General features: G+C 44.5%; 1 pseudogene; it reads right to left on the reverse strand.

Annotated features, from left to right (window-relative positions):
• Positions 1-6,566: 6,566 nt before the first annotated feature.
• On the reverse strand, positions 6,567-15,232 carry LOC119621580 (olfactory receptor 6V1-like; annotated as a pseudogene).
• Between the last annotated feature and the right edge of the window lie 267 nt (positions 15,233-15,499).

The raw sequence follows: 15,499 nt of genomic DNA on the forward strand, positions 1-15,499 counted from the left end.
TGCAGCAACTCAGATGGAGCTGGAAGTCATTATCCTAAGCAAATTAAGACAGAAACAGAAAACCAAATACCACATCTTCTCTTATAAATGGGAGCTAAACACTGAGTATACATGGACACAAATGAGGGTATAGTAGACACTGGGACCTACTTGAGGGTGGAGGGAGGGAGGAGGGTGAGGACTGAAAAACTGTCTATCAGGTATTATGCTAATTGCTTTGGTGACAAAGTTATCTGTACACTAAACCCCAGCAACGTGCAATTTACCCAGGTGATAAACTTGCACATGTACCCCTTGAACCCAAAATAAAAGTTGGAAAGAAGGAAAAAAAGATTAGTATTTTATTGATCACAATTGGTTCCACGAGCATTTGAAGTATGGCACATAATACCTATACGGGTGAGATATTTTTATTTTGAATAAATATTTTGATTCTGTTCATATACAATGTTAATTATACAATGGATTCACAGTCCCTTTGCTATGATACCATTTTCCCTGGCAGGTGAGAACAGTTGATGTGGTTGTTTGTCTATGTAAGGTCGTTGGATGTAGATGCACAGATGGCAACAGCCTTTTCACTTCATAGAAGTGGTTTACACTGCAACCTAATTTCTGGGTGGTAGGAGGGCAAGGTTGCTTTCAACACCCAGAACTAATTTAAGTGTAGGCAAAATCATGGCAGGATTTCATGAAACTAAAATGTTTTCCTTGGCCCCAAATATCTTCCCACCCACCCTTCATTTGTCTGGCATCCTAGCTCTAAATGGCTAACTCAAGAATCCATCCTCACACATGTAAATCCCAGTGGGAAGCCAAAAAATGGATTTATTTCTTCTAGTTGGGAGGATTAGAGAGCAAGAAATTAAGGGTATGAAAGTTTTCGAGGAAGGAAGACAAAGGTATATAATCACTTTCCAAAGGAAAGTCAGGCCTGGATCTTGCGGTGGTTGGTAGTAACATCAAGACCCTGCACGGGTGGGATTTTAGGAGTTTGGTGGGGTGAAAAACCCTCTGGGTCAAACTAAGAAAAGGTCAGTGTTGCCTATAGTGGACTAGATTCATGTCGGTCTGATTCACTAATTCCTTCAGCACTAGGTTTTCTGATGTACATATGTTTCTTCAACAATGCCTGACAGGTACTGAGGAACGGTGGTCGTCGCTCAGTGGTCTGCTGGTAAATGTTTAGCCCCAGCTCTCCATTTGCTGACTTCTAGCATTTGCCAGCTTCCTGCTGTCAATATTTTCACCGTGTCCAATTTTAAGCTACCAAGATGACATCTGAAGTTGGAGTTAGGGAAAGATGCCCTGTCGTACCGCCCCATATAGTATTTCTACCACACCGAGACAGGTGGCCTAAATAACCTCAGTCCCATGGACAAAAGTACAATGTAGCAAAGCAACGAGGAATTTTTAATATGAATCACCTTTGTTTGTAGCATAACTTATTTGATTATGAGTTTCTGTTATCTACCTTTTTTTTTTTTTTTTTTTTTTTAATCATGGCTGTGTTTAATTCCTGCCAATTTAACGGTCGATTTCCAGGCATTTCCATACATCCTCTGAAATCTAGGCAGAGGTTCCCAAAGCTTAACTCTTGTCTTCTGCACACTACATGGAAGCTGCCAATGCTTGGGGCTTGCACCCTCTGAAGCAAAGACCTGAGCTGTACCTTCTTTCCTTTTAGCCATGGCTGGAGCTGGAGTGGCTGGGACATAGGGCACCAAGTCCTGAGGCTGCACAGAGCAGTAGGGCCCTGGGCCTGGCCCACGAACTATTTTTCCCTCCTAGGCCTCTCGGCCTGTGATGAGAGGGGCTGTTGTGAAGGTCTCCGACATGCCCTGGAAACATTTTCCCCATTGCCTTGGCTACCAGCATTCGGGTCCTCATCTCCAGCTGAGGCCACCTCAGCCTGGACTTCATCGTCCATATCACTATCAGCATTTTGGTCAAAACCATTCAACAAGTCTCTAGGAAGCTCCAAACTTTCCCATGCCTTCCTGTCTTCTTCTGAGCCCTCCAAACCGTTCCAGCCTCTGCCAGTTAGCCAGTTCTAAAGTCCTTTCCACAGTCTCAGGAACCTTGTTACAATGCCCCACTATGGGTTCTCCAGGGGGCTCCAGAACATCACTAGCATCCTACCTCCGGGTTTCCCTTAGATCCTGCTCCCCAGTCAGCGCTGCATTCCTGTCATTCTCCTTCACTTGAGTTAGACACCTGCCAAGTCCTATGGAGGTAAAGCTCATGGCATTGCCCTTATAAGGGAACTTACAAATTATTTTATCTGATAGACACAGGATCCTCCATATATGAGGGGACCTGGCTTCTTCACTAGCAGCTGGGAAGCTCATCACTCACATTTGTGCTTCTGCCACTTCTCTCACTCAGTGGACAACTCACCCAGAAGTTCTTGGGTTACCCAGCCCTAGGGGTGAGTCCAAAGGACTGTATATGAGGCCCTTGTCCTTGTCATGGAGGAAGTTGGCTGTGATCTAAGGAGAGGGGACACCACAGATTTCCTTCCCTCTCCTTCACAGACACAGAAGGCAGATCCCCCCCCATTCTCAGTCTCATCCCCATGCCTCCCTTTTGTTGGAGGACCTGAGCAAACCAACCTTAAAGGGATATAACACGTGACTAATTCAGCTGCTGGCAGAGAGGGAAATCAAGCATTTCAGAAAAGCTGAGCTCTCTGAACTTACTTAGGTTATTTGCAAAATTAAAGGCAATACAGTTTCAGCGCTGAAGGTAAATAGCACCTTTGGTGACTACAATATGATTGCCCTAGGCAAGCAGAGATTTCTACACTGATGTACACATTGAAGTTTGTTGTAATCAAATATGCCCTGTTATTTCAGTGAGTGGAGCATCTTGCAGAGGGCACTTACAGGTCCACTGGGGGACTTGGGTCTGATTACTGATGATACCCATGGCCAGTCTCCAGAAACCCACTCATTAATCCCATCTTTTTAGGCTTTGGTTGTCTACACAATATACCATTTTATGTCTATGTTATTTTACACACTCAGTTGCCTGTCTCAAGAATTCACTTTTCCTCTTCTCAGCCTATAAAAATGTTCTTTGGACCTCAAAAAGTCATTTCAACTTAACTTTCAGCTTAATCAAAAGAAATGGGGCATTCCCTGAGAGCTTTGCCTTCAGGAACCCAGGACTCATCCTTATGTCAAATTTCCTGAGGTTTCAAACACTGAGGTTTGACATAAGCATTTCTTCTTAAGATTTAGAACCATGCAGTGAAGAAAGGGGCTTCCTCCCACAGCTGCGAATGGTCCATCTCTGGACTTGGTTCAATGTAGTTTTGTCTATATGTGGGTTCTGAGCTACTTATGTTAGGTGTCGTGCCTTACAAATCTTTGTTTTTCCTGTACCTAGAATATAGTAGGTGTTCAATAAATGCTAGCTATCATTAATCATGAGGTTTATATGAATTTGGAACATGAGTTAGCATGATAACCTAAACATGGAATGCCATCTTAGTTGATGGTAAGAAATATAGTCAACAGAGCAAGAGAAAAGGTTTCCCACTGCTCTACATCTCAGTTAGTTGTCTAAACTAGTACCACAATCAGTTCCAAGATGCGCCTAACAGGAACCAAAAAAAGCAATATGGAAGGCAAGAGTTCTAGAAACGGTTTGATGCAACCTCCTATTTGTAAACCTGAATATTTTGGACGGGAATGCATAGATATCTTTGCTTACCTGCTAGTCTGCCTGCATAACTGAAAAAGGCAGAACTGGGACAATGGGTGAAGGTTAGAGGAAGTCATATGGAGGTTTGACATAAGGATTTCTTCTTAAAATCTAGAACCATGCAGTGAAGAAAGGGGCTGCCTCCCACAGCTGGGCATGCTCCATCCCTGGACTTGGTTCAAGCAGAGTCCCTAAGCCAGTCTGTTCAGTGTGTTGCAGTGGGGATGCCTGCACCGAGACAGAGGGAGGTAGGCCTACATGACCTACTCCCTTGCAATTCCATGAGGCTGTGTTTTATTTACATCATGTCTTAAACCTGGGGAGCCTTTTATAGCAGCTATTTTGATTTGGAACCGGAATCCCAAGATTTCTCCCAGCAAGTTGCAAGATTTGTTTTAAATTATTTTTTCGTTTTTATCTATCCAGAAGTCTCATTTGACATTATGCACATTGATGACCCTGCCACATTAAGACAAATATCTGGAACCAATATATATAGACATCTCTAGGTCACGTCCACATAGAATTCTAACAGAGGCTGGGCCATTGATTGAAGTCACTCAAAAAGTTTAAAGTCAGATTAGGATGAGAGTCTTCAGGGTCTTTATCCTGGTTACTACTGTCTCTGGAAATGGGACCAGGGATAAAGGTCACCAAGGAAAGATGGCTCCAATAATAGCAAATATGTCCCCAAATTCCCTCTTCCAATGCCTTTCACATTGTTAATATTGGAACAAGGGCTTTCTTATACAATTTTCTGTTTGAAAATTCTACCAGCAAATTGTTTAGATCAGCGTTACTCAGATATTAACGTGCATAGGAATCACCGGGGGATCCTGCAAAAATGCAGATTCTGATTTAGGAGGTATCAGGTATTGGAGAGTCTGCATCTCCAATAAGCTCCCAGGAGATGCCAGTGCTGTTTCAAGCATCACACTTTGAAGAGCAAAGAACCACAGGCAAGGCTGTGGGGCAAGTCAGGTTGCGTGATGCTAGATTCCCTGGGGTGATTGCTGTGAAGGCCCAAGGCTAGTCATACCTTCCCCAAAACTGACCAGAGACCCCACTTCCAAGGAAATCCTATGAAAAACAGGCGATAGCCTGCTACAGGCTATTGATTATTTTTAGTTTTTTAAGAGGGGAATGTGCAGAGAAAAGAGAGTAGCAGAAAGGAGTCCCTGGGGAGGACACTGAGTGACTCCTGTGCTGATTATTTTAGGAGGAGAAGCTGAGGAAAAGTATCTGCATCTCAGAAGGAGGTAATTACTTTCCACTTAGCTCTTCAGTTTTTCAGGAAGTTTGCAAGGAGGGCAAGTAATTAGTCTCTTGAGAGGTGAAAGAGACAAGTTCTCAGGATGAAAAACTTCTCCTTGCTGGTCTTTACAGCAGAATCAGAAGTATCTGTCCACTTTTGGCAAGGCCCACAAATGCAAAAATGCACTGTGGTGGTTGAAAAAAAAAAAAAAATATATATATATATATATACACACACACACACACATGTTAGAGAGCAAGCTAAATGGCAGAGACAGTAAGACCGTGGTGCCTCCAGGCTCTGTGTCCTGGAACACTTCCCCTACAACCATTCTTCATAGTCTTGGCCCTGTGGGGCGGCTCCCACCCTGTGACTCCACACTGCAAATTATGAGCAGGGCCTCTGCTCTAAGGATGCTGTGGACAGAGCCAGCTTCAGAAATGAGAGGAAGTTTGCATCTACTCTTTGCCCCACTTTGCCAATCCTAGCCCAGCCCAGTTGAGACTCAGTCTAGTAAAAGAAATCAGACCCGGAGCTCTTCCTGCCACTACCATCTTCCCATGACTTCCCACACCATCCAGATTTCCAAGGAATGCCTCTTATCAGCCCTCCCATCCCGTTACCCACAACACCAGTCCCACTCCATTTACTCCTTCTCATCTGACTTCTACCATATTTGCTTCTACCATCCAGGGGCCCTGGTAATCTGGCCAGGCTGCTCTCAGGAAACCCAACCTCAGAAGGCCTGGGTAACTGGTCCTTTTTCTGGAACTTGGATCTAAGGTTCTACAGTAGAAGGGAAGTAGTGGCCCATGGGAAGGGCAAGGCAGCAAATCTGAGAGTGTGGACGCAGCTCAGCTTTTCCCCACTCTCAAGTGCATGAAAAAGGTAAGGCCTTCATGACTTTCTGTAAGAGGGTTGGAGGAGTGACTCCCAGAGAGCCATTTCTGTGGAAAGGCAAGAGGCTTTGGGGCCAGATGGAAGAAGTGGGCAGCCTGGGTGTGAGGGGTGCTTCCATCCAGAAGCAGTCAGGCCGAGAGATGAGAGCCAACAGAGGCACATGGCTCCTCCTGCCAGGCCTCTCTGCTCTTCTTAGAACACCTCCCATTTTCAGAACTCTATCCTAGACCTTGAAGCCAGGTCCTGAAAAGGAAACATACCCAAAATAAAAGTTGAACACAAACTTAAAAGAATGCAAGCAAAACCATAGAGCTGAGAAAGAGAGATTTTAATAGGACATTTTAATAATAGCTACATTTACTGAGCTCTTACTTAATGTGCTAGACCCTGCACTAAGAGTCTTACTTGTTTGGATTATCTCTTTTAATTAATATCGTCCCATTGTACTCACTCCACATTCCCTATCCATTCCTTAACTATCTCAGGCACACAGAAACTTGCCTTTGAGACATTCTAACAGTGTGTGTCCATTAGTTCTCTGCAGTGCAAGAGAAGAAACTTGCATAAAGATGAGAGAGCAGGAGAATGAGAAAAAAAGAGAGTGAGGAGCTCCAGCTTAGGCATGTGGGTGCCCACTTGCAGCAAGTCTACTCCTCATGACTTGCCAGGTGCTCTCCAGCCCTGTCAAGGGCTCACTCTTTCACCTACAGGCTGCTGGGTCTCTAAGGAAGATCCTTTTGGTCACATCCTCAATGACCTCCTTGACCTTCTCATTCTGGAAGGTGAAGATGAAAGGGTTGAGGAAAGGAGTTACCCTGCAGTCACCAGGGCCACCACCTTGTTGAGGTGTGTGGAGTGGCCCTTGCCTGGCCTCACGTAGATGAAGATGGCACTGCCATAGCCCAGCACCACCACAGTGAGGTTAGAGGCACAGGTGGAGAAGGCCTTCTGGTGCCCAGAGGAGGAGGGGATGTGCAGCACTGCAGCCACAATGAGGATGTAGGAGAGGATGATGAGCAGCATGGTGGTCAGCACAAAGGCAGGGACAGGAAGAGAACCATGCGCTCAATATGGTGGGTGTCAGAGCAGGCAAGCTTGAGCAGCAGGGCAGAGTCACAGAAGTAGTTGTCGATGATGTTAGGGCCACAGAACCAGAGCTATATTTTCTGCAGTGTAGGAGAGACAATGGAGAGGAAACCAACCACCCAACAGGCCACTACCAGCTTCACACACACTGAACCATTCATGATGGTTGGGTAGTGCGGGGGGCGGCAGATGGCCACGTAGTGATCAAAGGCCATGACCGTGAGGATCAAGAAGTTGGCAGAGCCCAGGGAGAAGTAAAAGAAAGACTAGATTAGGCATTCAGCCAGGGACATCGTCTTGTGAGTGGATAGCAGGTCTGCCAGCATCCTAGGTACCACAGTGGAGGTGACCAGCATCTCCATGAGGGACAAGTTGCAGAGGAAGAAGTACATGGGTAAGCGAAGGTGGCAGTCAAGGCAAGTGAGGCTGATGATGGCCAGGTTGCCCAGCAGCGTCAGCACATATATCAACAGGATCAGAGCAAACAGCAGGACCTGGAACTCATGGAAATGAGAAAATCCCAGGAGCACAAACTCCCTGACAATGCTATAGTTACCCACTGCACTTGATGCCCATTCTATGTGACACCTGTGAGGGGTTGAGAAATGTTAGCAGGAGATTGCCATCAACCTCTTTCTCAATCAGGTCCCCATAGTGCTGGCCTGGCTCCCCAAGCACACCAGCCTGTGTGCACAGTTGACCCCAGAAGACATATTCCCAAAAGGCAGGAGTTTCCCTGCGGCGAGGAATGGATTACTGACTGGGATGAGCAGATTTATGACTTGGCCACCTCTACATTATCACCACTCTTAAGCTCTTCCTCTTCTGTCTTCTACTCATTGATTATATTGTACAACACACTTAATAAGCTCTAACTCTGTGCAAGACATTTGGCTGGGTCTGAGGATGAAGGGGTAAGCACTTCCTAACTGCCAAATCTAATGGTCTGTTGTTCAAATAATAGCTGATATTCACTGTTCTTTCCCTGTGCCAGAAAGTGTGCTAGATACTTTACATTATTTCCTTCCATCTTTTTTGCTGAATCCTCATCCTCTTTTTCTTCTCTATAACATTTGAGGCCACAAATAACCCATTTTTGAAGTCACTTCCACCCTTGACTGCAAGGACCCTGCACTCTTGAATTTCTCCTACCATCCTGGGTTCCCTCGTCTGCCTCCTTCTCTAGCTCCCTGTCTTTCTGCCATTTTCTAAACATGGATGTCCCCACATTTCTTTTCTTATCTCTGTTTTAAAAAATTCTCTATTTTCTCCTTCAGAAATCTCCCATAATTTAACCAAAGCAATCTTTAAAATGCAAATGAATTTCAAATCTGGATTTTGTCCTCCTCTGAGTCCCAGCCCACATCTCTAACCACTAGATTGACCACCACCACACATTCAACACATCTAAAGATACACACATAGTCTTCCCCTCCCACAAAGGCCATGTTTATGGCTCCCAATTCCCCAGTCATCTAGGCTGGAAACTGGAAGAATCTAGCCTTCCTTTGTTTATCCATAGCCACCACCCTAGTTCAAGGATCTGTTTCCTCTTAACCATTGCAATAACATTCTTAATTTTTTTTATTGGTAGATTGCTCAATCACTAACCTATCCAAGCACCGTACTGCTATTTTATTTTATTTTCTTAAGTTATTGTGTCAATCAACTGTTTTTAATAATCTGTAACAAGGCTGGGCATGGTGGCTCACACCTGTAATCCCAGCATATTGGGAGGCTGAGGCCAACAGATCATCTGAGGTCAGGAGTTTGAGACCATCGTGGCCAACATGAAGAAACCCCATCTCTACTAAAAATACAAAATTAGCTGAGTGTGGTGGCATGCACCTGTAATCCCAGCTACCCAGGAGGCTGAGACAGGAGAATCGCTTGAATCTAGGAGGTGGAGTTTGCAGTGAGCTGAGATCATGCCATTGCACTCCAGCCTGGGCAACAAGAGTGACACTCTATCTCCAAAATAAATAAATAAAAATAATCCTTAACAATGAGATTTCATTTATAATTACTTTCAAAATCAATCAAACTAGCTAGCCATCTATCTTCATCCAGAAAGAGTAAAAAGATGCATTTTAAAATATTAACAATGGCTATATCTGGGTATGCATTATAGGAATTTACTTTTTAAAAATCTTGTATTGAAATTATATATATTTAAACTGTTGTATTAGTCTGTTCTCATGCTGCTATAAGGATACACCCAAGACTGGGTAATTTATAAAGAAAACAGGTTTAATTGACTCACAGTTTGGCATGGCTGGGGAGGCTTCAGGAAACCTATGATCATGGCAGAAGAGGGAAGGGGGAGCAAACACGTCCTTCTTCACATGGCAGCAGCAAGGAGAAGTGCAGAGCACAGGAGTGAAAAAACCCCTTATAAAACTATCAGATCTCATGAGAACTCACTCTCTATCACGAGAACAGCATGGAGGTAACCGCCCCCATGATTCAATTACCTCCCATTGGGTCCCTCCCACAACACGTGGGGATTATGGGAACTATAATTAAAGATGAGATTTGCGTGGGGACACAGCCAAACCATATGAAGTGTATATCATGAGGTTTGGATATAAATACACATAGTAAACTTATTACTACAGTCAAGCCAATTAATATATCCATCTCTTCATATAGTTACAATTTTTCATGTGTAGTGAGATGACCTAAGAGCTACCCTCTTAGCAAATGTCAAGTATACAATAGAGTATCATTACCTGTAATCCCCATGCTGAACATGAGATCGCTAGAACTTACTCTTCCTACCCAACTGAAACCTTGTACCCTCTGTTTTTCTATATGTACACATTCATTTCCAAATTATCTTCATTTAAATTTGAATTCTCTTCATATATTATTTTAGTGATCAAAAAAAATTAACAACAACAATCTCTTCCTTTTTCAGTCAAATCAAGCACAGATTCTCCCTGGCATCTCCTGCCCTACATGACTCTGCCCATTCACCACCCCCCATAGATTCACCCCCAACTCCTTGTTACACACTTTTTGCTACCACCAAACTGAACCCTTGCTATCCTCCATAAGTTAATTCCACTTTGCCTTCACACACTTCCCTTTTTATTCCTGTGCTTAGAATACTTTGTTCTGCCATCTTTGCCTGGAAAATTCTTAATCACCCACCAGGCACTATCTCAAATGTCCCCTCGTTTATGAAGCTTCATCCCCTATCCAGATGTGAAGTCATCCTGCCTGGAGTTCCCAACCAGGAAAGTTAACATGATCTGCCTTGCATTATAATTGTGTACCAGTCAGATTCCAAATCCTGGATTCCTAGCTTCTCAGTGTCAGGGCTCTTTTTTCATCTTTATAACCCTCAGAATGCCAAGCAACATTTCTTATACAATGTAACTACTCATTACATTTTGGTTAAACAGGCCCGGTGCAACGGCTCACACCTGTAATCCCAGCACTTTGGGAGGCAGATGTGGGAGGACTGCCTGAGGCCAGGAGTTCAAGACCCAGCCTGGGCAACATAGAGAGACCCTATCTCTACAAAAATTAAAAAGTTAGCCTGGTGTGGTGCTGAATGCCTGTAGTCTGAGCTACTTGAGAGGCTGAAGTGGGAGCATCACTTGGGTCCAGGAGGTGGAGGCTGCAGTAAACTGTGATTACAACACTGCACTACAGCCTGGGCCACAGAGGAAGATGCTCTCTCAAAATAATAATAACTTTGGTTAAACGAATGAGCACATATGTTGGGTTTTCATTTCTAGTCCTGCGAAGGAAAGTTTTGCCAAATGGAAACTCATATTTTCTTTAATGATGATGTGTATGTGTAATGTGGACTTTAACAAAATGTAATGGGGCAATCACGACCCCACAGTTTCTTATCAGAAAGCTAAAATGAGACCAGTACCAGCAAGGCAGCATCCTGGAATCAAGCACACTATTATTTCTGCAGCAAAGTACACACATATTCACACTCAATGAAATAAAGGCAGAAATGGCCTCATGTTTAGTTCAGAACAAGTTAAGCCATCTAAGTGCTTTGACTCAACAGTTAAGAAAGAACTTTCAGCATTCAAAGCATTTTAATTACAGAATTGTGGATAAAAGGTTGGGAATGGGTAGACCCCATCCACTGAGGGCCCACCATGCCCTGGCTCCCATGCCACAACGATGCTGTGAAATCGTTACCAACTTCATATCATAGATGATAAAAACTGAGGCTTGGAACGTTTAAGGATCTTAATCCTAAGTCATATGGTCAATAAATGTTGAGTTGTGATTTGAATCTATAGTTTTCTAACTCCAATATCTATTTGTTTGTACTAATCAAAACTTCAAGTATGTGGAATCTGCAAAGTGTTGAATCAAGCACAGTGCCATAGCAATCTCTGAACACAGAACTCAAAGCTTATTGCTTATATATATATGAATAAAAATGCTTATAGCTACAAAAAAAAACTATTTAATACATGGCAAATGGATGAATGTAGTAAAGTCCCACAATCAGCTGTGGACTATCAGTGATAGGTAGGAGATAGGGAGGTGTCCCTTTCCCAGCAGAAAGATCTAACTTGAGTCTCAAATGCTATTGTAAGACTGGTTAGAGGTGCTCCAAACAGGGTCAGCCCTCAGCCCTCCCTCTCTTATTGGGAATCCATGACAATCCAGAAATCCAGGAAGCTGCTGTTCCTCCAATTACCACTTCCCAGACTGTGACCTCACCCCTTTTCAGCTCCCATATTGATGTCCTTCATATTCTTCAGGTGTTATAAATTCCTAAGCCAGAATGAGAAATTCAACTCATGGGCCTATTTTGTGTTTTATTTGCCACCTGCCACTCAGAAAGCAACATCTTTCTACCAGGTTTCAGAGACATCACGTCTTGAGGCTCTCCAATCTAAAACATCTCAGGTCTTGGAATCAAAGGTCAAGGGGGGATTCTAAGATAACTTTTGAGTCAGGAGTACCCCAGTTCATGCGGCAGGCTTGGCTTCATACCACGCCAGCTGGCCTCCTTTTCAAACTGGCCTCCACCGTAGCCCCCATTTTTGTGTCCTTGCCCTTCACCCCTCATCCCAAACCCTCTTGCATTTCTCTTCCCAACCTCTGTCCAGCCACTTAAACTTTTAACCCTTAGTTTGTTTTTTCCCTGTTCAAGATCTCACCTCTCCTCTCAGGTTTGATGACTGATGCTCCTCTCTTCATACAACATTCATGCCAGTCACTTCTTCATGAGGCTTCAAGACTCTGAGTCACAACATGCCCCCCAACCCCTTCCAATTCAGCAAGCCTCAGGACAAGTCCCTGGAGTATGTCTTAGGACCTTTTGTGCTTGTTCAAAGGTTTTACATTCCAAGTTTTTATTTTAGAAAACTCATTGCTAGTTACAGGTGAAGTTAACATAGGTAAAGTGTAACTTGAATGTCGAATAGACTTTTTTCTGCATCAGAGTCTTTGACAGAATAGGTTTCCCTCAGTGCAGGCTCTCCTTGCTACAGAACAGATCCTCCCTCAGGCCCAGGAGTCCTGCATTTCCGAGATTCAGGCAAACTCAACTTGTCCAAAGCAGCAGACCACACAGTGCTCAATCAAAACAGGCCAAGCACAACCTTGGTGTTACAGAGTGGCCTAGTCAAGGCTGTGTTTAGCTATTTAGCATATGCTTTGGACAGCATCCCACATTAACTGTACTTGCAGCCTGGACTCCCCAGAGGGCCCTCAGCTCCCCTCATTCATTCCTGTTAAGGATCCTTGCTGATAAAAGATCCTGTTTATCTTTCTAAGTCCTTCATGCAGGTTTTGCAGTTCACAGCTCTGTTAAAATGCCAACTAGCAGAGAGCTTCCACATCCCCATATAATGTAACAATCCTCCAGAGACTTGGAAGATTTGAATGTTCTCTCCTGATGGTGTATCTTTCTCCCTCTCCACATTAACTCTCTCAGTCCTCCTAGCTGAATTATCCTTGTGCCTTCTGACTCCTGAAACAATGTTTCTGCTCCAGAAAATGACCGCTTTTGACCCACTGGAAATGCAGAGGGGGTAGCAGTACTGTCACCCTGGTTCTTTGTGGCAGTGATGTCCATCATCAGTGTCCTGGGGGCATGCCGAGCTCCTCGGTGATGGAAAGAGCAGGGTGAGGAATGAGAAAGAGGAGAGCAAGGAAAGTACCTGAACAACCCTCACTGTTGGCAGGTCTTTGCAAGGGGCAGGTGGCCAGGGGAGGACATAGAGGTAAACAGCTCCCTGAAGCTAGCAGGCCAACTAGCAGCAATAATTAAAAGCAATGAATGATGCAAGAGCACCATGCACTAAGCAGACAAAGATCTAGGGAGGCTCAAATAGAAAAAGAGACACCGCAGGACTAGACCTAGGCTGAGCTTTCTCAGTCCCAGCCTCAGGAAGGGACAAAAGAAGTGGGTGGGACAGAGCTCCTTAGCTTCTTCCCCAGGGGGAGGGCAAAATGGGACCAATGTAGGGGGTGGAGTCCTGTCATGATGAAATGCAATGCTGCATTTGTCAGCAGTAGCACAGTGAGCAGGAGGAAATAAGCAACTCAATCATTCATTCACTCACTCATTCATTCAGAAAGTCATGGGCAATACCAAATACTGCTGGTGCTCTAGGAATGCAGTGCTAAAAACAGTCCTGGGTTTTACCATTCAATTGCAAAAACAGACAGTAAGTAAGTTTAAAACAACAAACTGTGATAGGTGCAATGAAAGGGGCATGACAGAAAGAGAGGAAAGGGGAGGGAGACTCAACCGTGTCAGGTCACATCCTGCCACCCAGATCCAAATGCAGACCTGGAGCTCAGACCCTGTGGATAACAGGGCCAGTGTAATGGGATGAATGGGGCAAAGAGGTTCCTCTCAAACTCCCTGCCGGCACAGTCCCAATCTGGGTCCTCTGGGGCAGCCCACAGGAAAGAGCAACAACGTGACCCCAGGATGGAGATGCTCCACTCTGCCTAGTGCGCTCTCTTTATCTCCTTCCTCCCGCTATTCAGGCACTCCCAGTGGGAGACCTGGAACTGAAAGGGATTCAGAAAGATGGAAGTTTCCCACCCTCTTCAGTGCTGACAGTGTGCCCCAGCAGGGTCTGGAATAGGAGCATGATGGTGGTTCCCAGGGAGCAGTTGCCTCTACTAGGGACTTGGCCACATCCCAGGACCATCCTCAGTTTGGGGAATGTGAGCTCCTGGGAGCAGGCAGCAACTGGGAGTCCACAGGGGCCTCCTAGGAACTGTGACTGCTCTCTCTCACACTCTCCTGCCTCCTGTGGGCACGGAGCTCAGTGCAGCCCTGGCAGCCCTGGGATCTGCAAGTGGAGTGAGGAGAAGAGGGAGAAGGAGCAGGAAGTTGGGCGTCAATTGTTTTAGACACAGGCAATTCAGGAACAAAGAAAATGAGCAAAGAATCATTATCTCTGGCCATCCAGGAGGGAAAAAAATAGGTCCACTGTCTTGTTGTTTTCTCATAAATGAAAAATAAGAGGAATGCCAAAGTAGAAAAACACATCTATTTTTAGAAAAACGAAATGGCCAGGGCCTGAGCATTAAGATACTGGGTGAACCAAAATCAGAAATCAGGGATCTGTTTACAACTATAAAATGGAAAATATACATATATACACACACACACACATATATATATGCACCTACATCAAGGGAATATGTGTGTGTATGAATGACAAATATATTATTGTCAATTTGTAATTTTGTATATCAGCTATGAAAAATTTTAAATATGACATTGAGACACTTCAGTAAACACAGAATTTTATTGTGACTGCCAAAACCAAAGGAATTTTGTATCTCTCTTTTTTTTTTTTTTTTTTTTTTGAGACGGAGTCTTGCTCTGTCACCCAGGCTGGAGTGCAGTGGCATGATCTCAGCTCACTGCAAGCTCCGCCTCCCCGGTTCATGCCATCCTCCTGCCTCAGCCTCATGAGTAACTGGGACTACAGGCGCCTGCCACCACGCCTGGCTAATTTTTTGTATTTTTTAAAAGAGACGGGGTCTCACCATGTTAGCCAGGATGGTCTCCATCTCCTGAACTCATGATCTCCCTATGTCGGCTTCCCAAAGTGCTAGGATTAAAGGCGTGAGCCACCGCACCCGGCCCAGAATTTTGTATCTCTTTATCAGCAAGACCAGCTTCCCTGACTTCTCCACCCACCCAAGGATGTGCATCACGTCCAGTGCCAAGGACTCAAGAAATGACATAGTCCTTTTCCTTTGTCCTTTGCTGTACTTCATGGCAATAACAGCTTTATCACGTGTTCCTGCAGACATTGTCTCATTTGATCCTCTCATCAACCCTGTGAAGCAGCCGCTATGGGTGTCTTCATTCCACCACTGATGGTACAGAGGAAGCCTTGCTCCAGGGCATGCACCTAGTGAGTGGTGTCTGGGTTTGAACTCCAAGGAGCAGAGTACAGGTGATCTTCAGCTTGGGTACTTTAGACTTTTACACATGACTTTGCATACCCTCTACACTGACATTTTCTCATTCGCTTTCACATTTTCATATATTTGCTGATCAAGGAGGATTTCAAGTAT

Source organism: Chlorocebus sabaeus, chromosome 21, assembly GCF_047675955.1.
Source record: "Chlorocebus sabaeus isolate Y175 chromosome 21, mChlSab1.0.hap1, whole genome shotgun sequence".
Lineage (NCBI taxonomy): Eukaryota > Metazoa > Chordata > Mammalia > Primates > Cercopithecidae > Chlorocebus > Chlorocebus sabaeus.